This window comes from Salmo trutta, chromosome 26 (genome assembly GCF_901001165.1).
Source record: "Salmo trutta chromosome 26, fSalTru1.1, whole genome shotgun sequence".
Classification (NCBI taxonomy): domain Eukaryota; kingdom Metazoa; phylum Chordata; class Actinopteri; order Salmoniformes; family Salmonidae; genus Salmo; species Salmo trutta.
Genome location: NC_042982.1, coordinates 35,653,288 through 35,662,474, shown reverse-complemented (window position 1 = coordinate 35,662,474; position 9,187 = coordinate 35,653,288). Strand labels below are relative to the sequence as shown.

Below are 9,187 nucleotides of genomic sequence, written 5' to 3'. Positions count from 1 at the left end.
GTGTACACTGAGCTGTCTTGATGCAGCGTGTCTTTTTGCAGTATGGTATGATGTAGTAGTGTACACTGAGCTGTCTTGATGCAGCGTGTCTTTTTGCAGTATGGTAGGATGTAGTAGTGTACACTGAGCTGTCTTGATGCAGTGTGTCTTTTTGCAGTATGGTATGATGTGGTAGTGTACACTGAGCTGTCTTGATGCAGCGTGTCTTTTTGCAGTATGGTATGATGTGGTAGTGTACACTGAGCTGTCTTGATGCAGTGTGTCTTTTTGCAGTATGGTATGATGTGGTAGTGTACACTGAGCTGTCTTGATGCAGCGTGTCTTTTTGCAGTATGGTATGATGTGGTAGTGTACACTGAGCTGTCTTGATGCAGCGTGTCTTTTTGCAGTATGGTATGATGTAGTAGTGTAAGCTGAGGGTACTAAACATTAGAAACACATGCTCTTTCCATGACAGTGACTGACCAGTTGAATCCAGGTGAAAGCTATGATCCCTTATTGAGGTCACTTGTTAATGTCACGATCGTTATATAAATAATCGGACCAAGGTGCAGCGTGAGTAGAGATCCACATATTTATTACAGTGAAACTTCAAAACAACAAAGAATTAACGAATGTGCAAAACGTAGCACACAAAGCACTCACACAAAACAATATCCCACAGTGCAGGTGGGAAAAGGGACACACTAAGTATGATCCCCAATTAGAGGCAACGATATTCAGCTGCCTCCAATTGGGAACAATACTCACACACCAACATAGAAATATAATAACTAGAAAACCCCCCTAGTCATGCTCTGACCTATTACACCATAGAGAACCCCGAGGGCTCTCTATAGTCAGGGTGTGACAGTACCCTCCCCCCCAAAGGTGCGGACTCCGACCGCAAAACCTGAACCTAGATGGGGAGGGTTAGGGTTGGCAACTAGCGTCGGTGGCGGCTCCGGTGCGGGACGTAGTACCCGCTCAGACCGCGGATCCGGCCATGGAGCGGGACTGGACGCCGTGCCTGGACTGGGCACCGGCGCAGAGGAAGGCTCCAGCCATGGAGCGGGACTGGACACCATGCTTGGACTGGGCACCGGCGCAGAGGAAGGCTCCATTCATGGAGCGGTGCTGGACTGGGCACCGGTGCAGAGGAAGGCTCCGGCCATGGAGCGGGACTGGACGCCGTGCCTGGACTGGGCACCGGTGCAGAGGAAGGCTCCGGCCATGGAGCGGGACTGGACGCCCTGCCTGGACTGGGCACCGGCGCAGAGGAAGACTCCGGCCATGGAGCGGGACTGGATGCCGTGCCTGGACTGGGCACTGGCGCAGAGGAAGGCTCCAGCCATGGCACCGGCGCAGGAAGCTCTGGGCCGTGGACCGTCACTGGAGGTTCTGGGCTGTAGAACGTCGCTGGAGACTCAGGGCTGGTGACACACTCTTCAGGGCGAGTGCGGGGAGCCGGCACAGGACGTAACGGACTGGGGAGGCGCACTGGAGGCCTGGTGTGTGGAGACAGCACAGGTTGAACTGGACTGATGACACGCTATTCAGGGAGAGTGTGGGGAGCCGGCACAGGACGTACCGGACTGGGAAGGCGCACTGGAGGCCCGGTGCATGGAGCCAGCACAGGTTTCACCGGACTGATGACACGCTCCTCAGGGCGAGTGCGGGGAGCCGGCACAGGACGTACCGGACTGGGAAGGCGCACTGGAGGCCTGGTGCATGGAGCTGGCACATGTTTCACCGGACTGATTACACGCTCTTCAGGGCAAGTGCGCTGCAGAATACACCTAACCAACATCTCTCTTTCTATCCTTTTACACAATTGACAGATCAAATCAAATGTATTTATAAAGCCCTTCTTACATCAGCTCATATCTCAAAGTGCTGTACAGAAACCCAGCCTAAAAGCCCAAACAGCAAGCAATGCAGGTGTAGAAGCACGGTGGCTAGGAAAAACTCCCTAGAAAGGCCAGAACCTACGAAGAAACCTAGAAAGGAACCAGGCTATGAGGGGTGGCCAGTTCTCTTCTGGCTGTGCCGGGTGGAGATTATAACAGAACATGGCCAAGATGTTCAAATGTTCATAGATGACCAGCAGGGTCAAATAATAGTAATTACAGTGGTTGTTGAGGGTGCAACAGGTCAGCACCTCAGGAGTAAATGTCAGTTGGCTTTTCATAGCCAATCATTCAGAGTATCTCTACCGCTCCTGCTGTCTCTAGAGAGTTGAAAACAGCAGGTCTGGGACAGGTAGCACGTCCGGTGAACAGGTCAGGGTTCCATAGCCGCAGGCAGAACAGTTGAAACTGGACCAGCAGCATGGCCAGGTGGACTGGGGACAGCAAGGAGTCATCAGGCCAGGTAGTCCTGAGGCATGGTCCTAGGGCTCAGGTCTTCCGAGAGAGAGAGAGAAAGAGAGAAAGAGAGAGAGAATTAGAGAGAGCATACTTAAATTCACACAGTACACCAGATAAGACAGGAGAAATACTCCAGATATAACTGACCCTAGCCCCCGACACATAAACTACTGCAGCATAAATACTGGAGGCTGAGACAGGAGGGGTCAGGAGACACTGTGGCCCCATCCAACGATACCCCCGGACAGGGCCAAACAGGCAGGATATAACCCCACCCACTTTGCCAAAGCACAGCCCCCACACCACTAGAGGGATATCTTCAACCACCAACTTACCATCCTGAGACAAGGCCGAGTATAGATACACATGGATTGTGTATCTGTGCCATTCAGAGGGTGAATGGGAAAGACAAAATATTTAAGTGCGTTTGAATGGGGTATGGTAGTAGGTGTTAGGCGCACCAGTTTCCCATGTGTATCTAGAATGGTCCACCACCGAAAGGACATCCAGCCAACTTGACACAACTGTGGGAAGCATTGGAGTCAACAGGGGCCAGAATTCCTGTGGAATGCTTTCGACACCTTGTAGGGTCCGTGCCCCGATGAATGATGAATTGAGGCTGTTCTGAGGGGAAAAGGGGGAGTGTGGGGGCAACTCAATATTAGGAAGGTGTTCTTAATGTTTTGTCCACTCAATGTTTATGTTTGTATTAACCCCTCCTCTCTGTGTCTGTAGGGAACTGTAATATAACAGACTCAGTGTTGGAGGTGGTAGCCTATGAGATCAGGAGGCTGTTCAGAGACAGACGGGTCTCCTCTAAAGACATCCATTCCTTCAACAACATCGTCTCCTCTGTTATACGATGGGACTGGGGCTCTGACGCACTCGACAACATCGTCTCCTCTGTTAAACGACGGGACTGGGGTTCCCACACACTCGACAACATCCTCTCCTCTGTTATACGACGGGACTGGGGTTCCCACGCACTCGACAACATCCTCTCCTCTGTTATACGACGGGACTGGGGTTCCCACGCACTCGACAACATCCTCTCCTCTGTATTACGACGGGACTGGGGTTCCCACGCACTCGACAACATCCTCTCCTCTGTTATACGACGGGACTGGGGTTCCCACGCACTCGACAACATCCTCTCCTCTGTTATACGACGGGACTGGGGTTCCCACACACTCGACAACATCCTCTCCTCTGTTAAACGACGGGACTGGGGTTCCCACACACTCGACAACATCCTCTCCTCTGTTATACGACGGGACTGGGGTTCCCACACACTCGACAACATCCTCTCCTCTGTTAAACGACGGGACTGGGGTTCCCACGCACTCGACAACATGGCAGGTAACACACACACATCTCAGTGCTCCTCTCCCTCTGCAGAGTGTATGTGTATACTGTTTGACAGTGGGTTCTCTGTAGTTGGCTTTTCTACTGTAATGTGTTCTGTGTGAAATAGGTTCTGTGTGAAAAGAGATCTGTGTGAAATAGGTTATGTGTGTACTGGCCTGGGCTCTGTACTATACTGTACTGAGATCAGTGTAATATGTGTGTTGTAGGTGAGGTTCCAGGCCTGTACTCCCCAGAGGAGCTGGAGCCCCTCCTCTCCTCTCTCAAAGATCCTGTATCCCAGGGCGGATTCACTGGACCCCACTTCAACTACTTTACCTTCTGTGAGAGACTCATCTATCTAGCTACCCATCTACATCTACATGACATTACATTTTAGTCATTTAGCAGATGCTCTTATCCATAGCGACTTACAGGAGCAATTACGGTTAAGTGCCTTGCTCAAGGGCAAATCGAGAGATCCACACCTCCTCCATTCTCTCATCTCCCCTCCCTCTCTCCTCTCTCTCTCCCCTCCCCTCTCTCCATCCCTCTCCTCCCCCCTGTTTATAATGATGCTGTGTTTGTTCTGTAGATGCTGCAGGATCAGATCAATAGATGTCTCTTCCCTCTGAGTTCCTCTGACTAAACTACTGGCCTTTCAGCTGGGGGGTAAATGGACAAGCACAGCAGTACACAGCCATTACCTCACTTTCTATCTTTGTTTCTTTCTCTTTGTTTCACTCCCTCTTCATGTCTGTCCGTCCGTCCGTCCGTCCGTCCGTGTCAATTCAATTCTAAAGGCTTTATTGGCATGGGAAACATGTTTACATTGTTCTCTCTCTCTCTCTCTCTCTTTCTTTCTCTCTCTTGCTTTGTGCCTCTCCCTTTCAATCTATCTTTCTCTCTCTCGCTCTCTGTGTCTCTCTGTGTCTCTCTGTGTCTCTCTCTGTCTCTCCCTTTCAATCTCTCTCTCTCTCTCTCTCTCTCTCTCTCTGCCTTTCAATCTCTTTCTCTCTCTTCCTGTGTCTCTCCCTTTCAATCTCTCTCTTGGACAGATGGTCTGAGAGCATCATGAAGAAGGTGAGAGGAAAGGGTGAGGGATGAGGGGGATGAGAGCATAGAATTATACAGGGTTATAATATTGTGATTTGCTCTGTCCTCCTCCTTCATAACCCATGTTGATGCTGCCCTGTCAGATCCCTGAGAAGCTGCTGGCTAAGGTGGGGGAGAGGGGGAAAAGAGTGGAGGAGCGAAAGGCCACAAGGCTCAGGTAGAAGAAACCATCCCTGTCACCAGAGTTATAGTCAGTCATAGTCGGACTATACAGGACTAGCTTTAAACTAGCTAGTCCCGCCTAGTCCCTCCTGAATATGTTCTGTCTCGTTTGTGTTGACCCTCCCAGTTTTGGATCAGGGTGATCTGTGTCGCTCATTCCTGATGATCCATGAGTCTTGTAGAGAGTATGGATCCACACTCAGCCAGTTCGTGGCCTTCCTCCACGTCTACACCTCCATTTACAGCAGTAAACAGAGCCAGCTCACTCTGAAACACCTACAGGTAACACACACACCATGTACTGTACACACACGCAGCATTCACTTAGTGCTCACACACAAACTCCCTGCAGCAGTGTATATGCACATGTTTTTGTTAACTGTTTTGCTTGAAATAGTCTGAGAATTAACATATTGTCATATCATGAGACCTAATTGTGACATCTGATGTGATTGGCTGTGTCCCCCCAGGCGGGCATGTCTAAGCTGAACGAAGCGAACTGAAGGGTTGAAAGTACAGGAAGGATTGAAAGTACAGTTTACTTGGTGTGTGTACGTGTGTGTGTAGGCTGGAGTGAGGTGAGCATTGGTGTAAGCTTGTATGTTTGTGCACAGTTGTTTTCTCTGGCATGAGCTGTCTTTGAGTGTGTGTGTGTAGCATGACGGGTCTCTTTGACATCTTTTTAAGCCTGCGGTGAACAGACCTGGTTGTCCGATTCACCAAGGCCTTTTCTGTGACAACTGCTGAGCAGATTCTAATGACAGGTCCTTTCTTTCTCTCTCTTACTCTCTCTCTCTGCCCCCCTAAAATCAGTTCAAAGGGCTTTATTGACATTGGAAACTGATAATACACAGAAATGAAATAAACAGTAAAAAACAAAACATCTTTGTTGGAGAGCGGACCCCAGACCTCACAACCATAGATGGCATTGGGTTCTATAACTGATTAAAGTGTTTTTAGCCAGATCCTAATTGGTATGTTGAATCTTTTGTCCCTTTTGATGGTGTGGAGGCCCTTCTTGCCTCTCAGATCATTCACAGCTTTGTGGAAGTTACATGTGGCGTTGATGTTTATGCCAAGGTACATATAGTTTTTTGTGTGCTCTAGGACAACGATGTCTAGATGGAATTTGTATCTCTTTAAACCTCAGTTTAAATTTGCGTGTTATGTTCAGTAATGCATTGTCTCAAATAACATCTGGTGAAATTGCAGAGAGCCAAATCAAATTACAGAAATACTCATCATAAACATTGATGAAAGATACAAGTGTTATACATAGGATTAAAGATAAACATCTTGTTAATCCAGCCGCTGTGTCAGATTTCAAAAAGGCTTTACGGCGAAAGCACACCATGCAATTATGTTAGGACAGCGCCTAGCCACAAAACACCATACAGACATTTTCCAGCCAAGGAGAGGACTCACAAAAGTCAGAAATAGCACATACCTTTGATGATCTTCATCTGGTGGCACTCCCAGGACTCCATGTTACACAATAAATGTTTGTTTTGTTCGATAATGTCCCTCTTTATGTCCAAAAATCTCAGTTTTGTTGGTGCGTTTAGTTCAGTAATCCAAAGGCACAAAGCGCGCTCTCAATATCCAGACGAAAAGTAAAAAAAGTACAATAAAAGTTTGTATAAACATGTCAAACGATGTTTAAAATCAATCCTCAGATTCTTTTTGTCATAAATTATCACTAATATTTAAACCGGACAAAAGCTTCGTCAATAGAAAAGGAGAAACAAGAAAGGCGCACTCCCGATCACGCGCTGGACTCCTGTCTGGAAATTTCCACTGTCCACTCATTGAAAGTGCTGTATCTCCCTCATTTTTCAGAGTAAAAGCCTGAAACAATGCCTAAAGACTGGCCACATGTAGAAGAAGCCATAGAGATCGTGAACTGGGTCCTAAGTCTTTGTATGGTGGATAGGCTTTTAATGGAAAAACAGCCTTTCAAAATAATAGTACTTCCTGGATGGATTTTCCTCAGGTTTTCGCCTGCCATATCAATTCTGTTATACTCACAGACATTATTTTAACAGTTTTGGAAACTTCGGAGTGTGTTGTATCCAAATATACCAATTACATGCATATCCTAGCCTCTGGGCCTGAGTAGCAGGCAGTTTTATTTGGGCATGGTTTTCATCCAAAATTCCGAATGCTGCTCCCTACCCTAGTGAAGTTAATGTGTGTTGCCTGGGCTGGCTGGTGATGTGGCAATGATAGACTGAGACAGGGGTCCCAACAGGGACTTCCATCTCCTTCAGGCTGACGTTCTGCACCAACTTTTCATCAAAACCTTGTCTGTGTTTACGCCCCTTCTCTCTCCCTGCTGTGCTCTACCGCATAGTGTGTGTCCCCTCATAGCCAATATTTTCTCTGTTTCTTCCCCTTTCTCCTTCTCCCTGATGGGTAGATGTGTTGGGGAAAACTCTGTTCCTTAATTAAGATATCTCCCCATCTCTCACTGTGGGGGGTTGAGTCTTCAGTCACAGAGATGAAGGGAGAGTGCTAGAGAGGGAGGGACATCATTTGAGCTGTCGGTGGATGAAGTGTGTGAGTTTGGGGAGTGATAATTAAGAGGCAGATGCATCCCTGTGGGCAGGAACAACTCTCCCACGTAGCTGCAGAAAGGAGATGGAGTTAGAGGGGAGGAGGGATGGGGAGGAATGGAGGTAGAGGAATGGGAAGAGACAGGGAGGATGAGAGGAGAGAATGAAGTAGAAATTTTAGATTTTTTGACTCCGATTACTTTTCACTACGAATCGGACTCCCTCCCTCCTCAACACATGTCCCACATTCACATCCCTGCATTATCCCCAACACACGTCCCCACATTCACATCCCTACATTATCTGTTATTTTACCATGTGAATATTTGTCTCCCCTGGCTGTTTTAAAGGATACTGGATAAACAAACACAAACATAGGGCTTGTTCGTACGGCAACAGCAGATCTGGCCTACATTTAACCTGGATAAGGCAGAGCATGCTGTAGGGAACATCAAATCACAGACATATTCACACACCTGACCTTTGTTTAACCTCTTAGGGCTAGGGGGCAGTATTTACACGGCCGGATGAAAAATGTACCCGATTTAATCTGGTTATTACTACTGCCCAGAAACTAGAATATGCATATAATTATTGGCTTTGGATAGAAAACACCCTAAAGTTTCTAAAACTGTTTGAAGGGTGTCTGTGAGTATAACAGAACTCATATGGCAGGCAAAAACCTGAGAAGATTCCTTACAGGAAGTGACCTATCTGACAAGTTCTTGTTCTTCTTGGCTCTCTTTAATGAAAACTGAGGATCTTTGCTGTAACGTGACACTTCCTACGGCTCCCATAGGCTCTCAGAAGGCGGGAAAAAGCTGAATGATGTAATTCCAGCCACTGGCTGAAAAACATTAGCGCTTTTGGTAAGTGCTCTATCAGAGGACAATGGGACTGAGGCGCGTGCACGAGTCGACCCAATGTTTTTATTTTCTCTCTCTTTGAACCTAAACACGCTTTCCCGGTCGGAATATTATCGCTTTTTTTACGAGGAAAATGGCATAAAAATTGATTTTAAACAGTGGTTGACATGCTTCGAAGTACGGTAATGGAATATTTAGAATTTTTTTGTCACGAAATGCGTCGTGCGCGTCACCCTTCTTTACCATTCGGATAGTGTCTTGAACGCACGAACAAAACAGAGGATATTTGAACATAACTATGGATTATTTTGAACCAAACCAACATTTGTTATTGAAGTAGAAGTCCTGGGAGTGCATTCTGACGAAGAACAGCAAAGGTAATAACATTTTTCTTATAGTAAATCTGACTTTGGTGAGGGCTAAACTTGGTGGGTGTCTAAATAGCTAGCCCTGTGGTGCCGGGCTATCTACTTAGAATATTGCAAAATGTGCTTTCACCGAAAAGCTATTTTAAAATCGGAAATAGCGAGTGCATAGAGGAGTTCTGTATCTATAATTCTTTAAATAATTGTTATGTTTTTTGTGAACGTTTATCGTGAGTCATTTAGTAAATTCACCGGAAGTTTGCGGGGGGTATGCTAGTTCTGAACGTCACATGCTAATGTAAAAAACTGTTTTTTGATATAAATATGAACTTGATTGAACGAAACATGCATGTATTGTATAACATAATGTCCTAGGGTTGTCATCTGATGAAGATCATCAAAGGTTAGTGCTGCATTTAGCTGTGGTTTGG

General features: G+C 46.9%; 1 pseudogene; it reads left to right on the top strand.

Moving 5' to 3' along the window:
• The window catches only part of LOC115163901 (cytoplasmic dynein 2 heavy chain 1-like), a 127,467-nt pseudogene that overhangs the window by 28,716 nt on the left and 89,564 nt on the right, over nt 1–9,187 (top strand).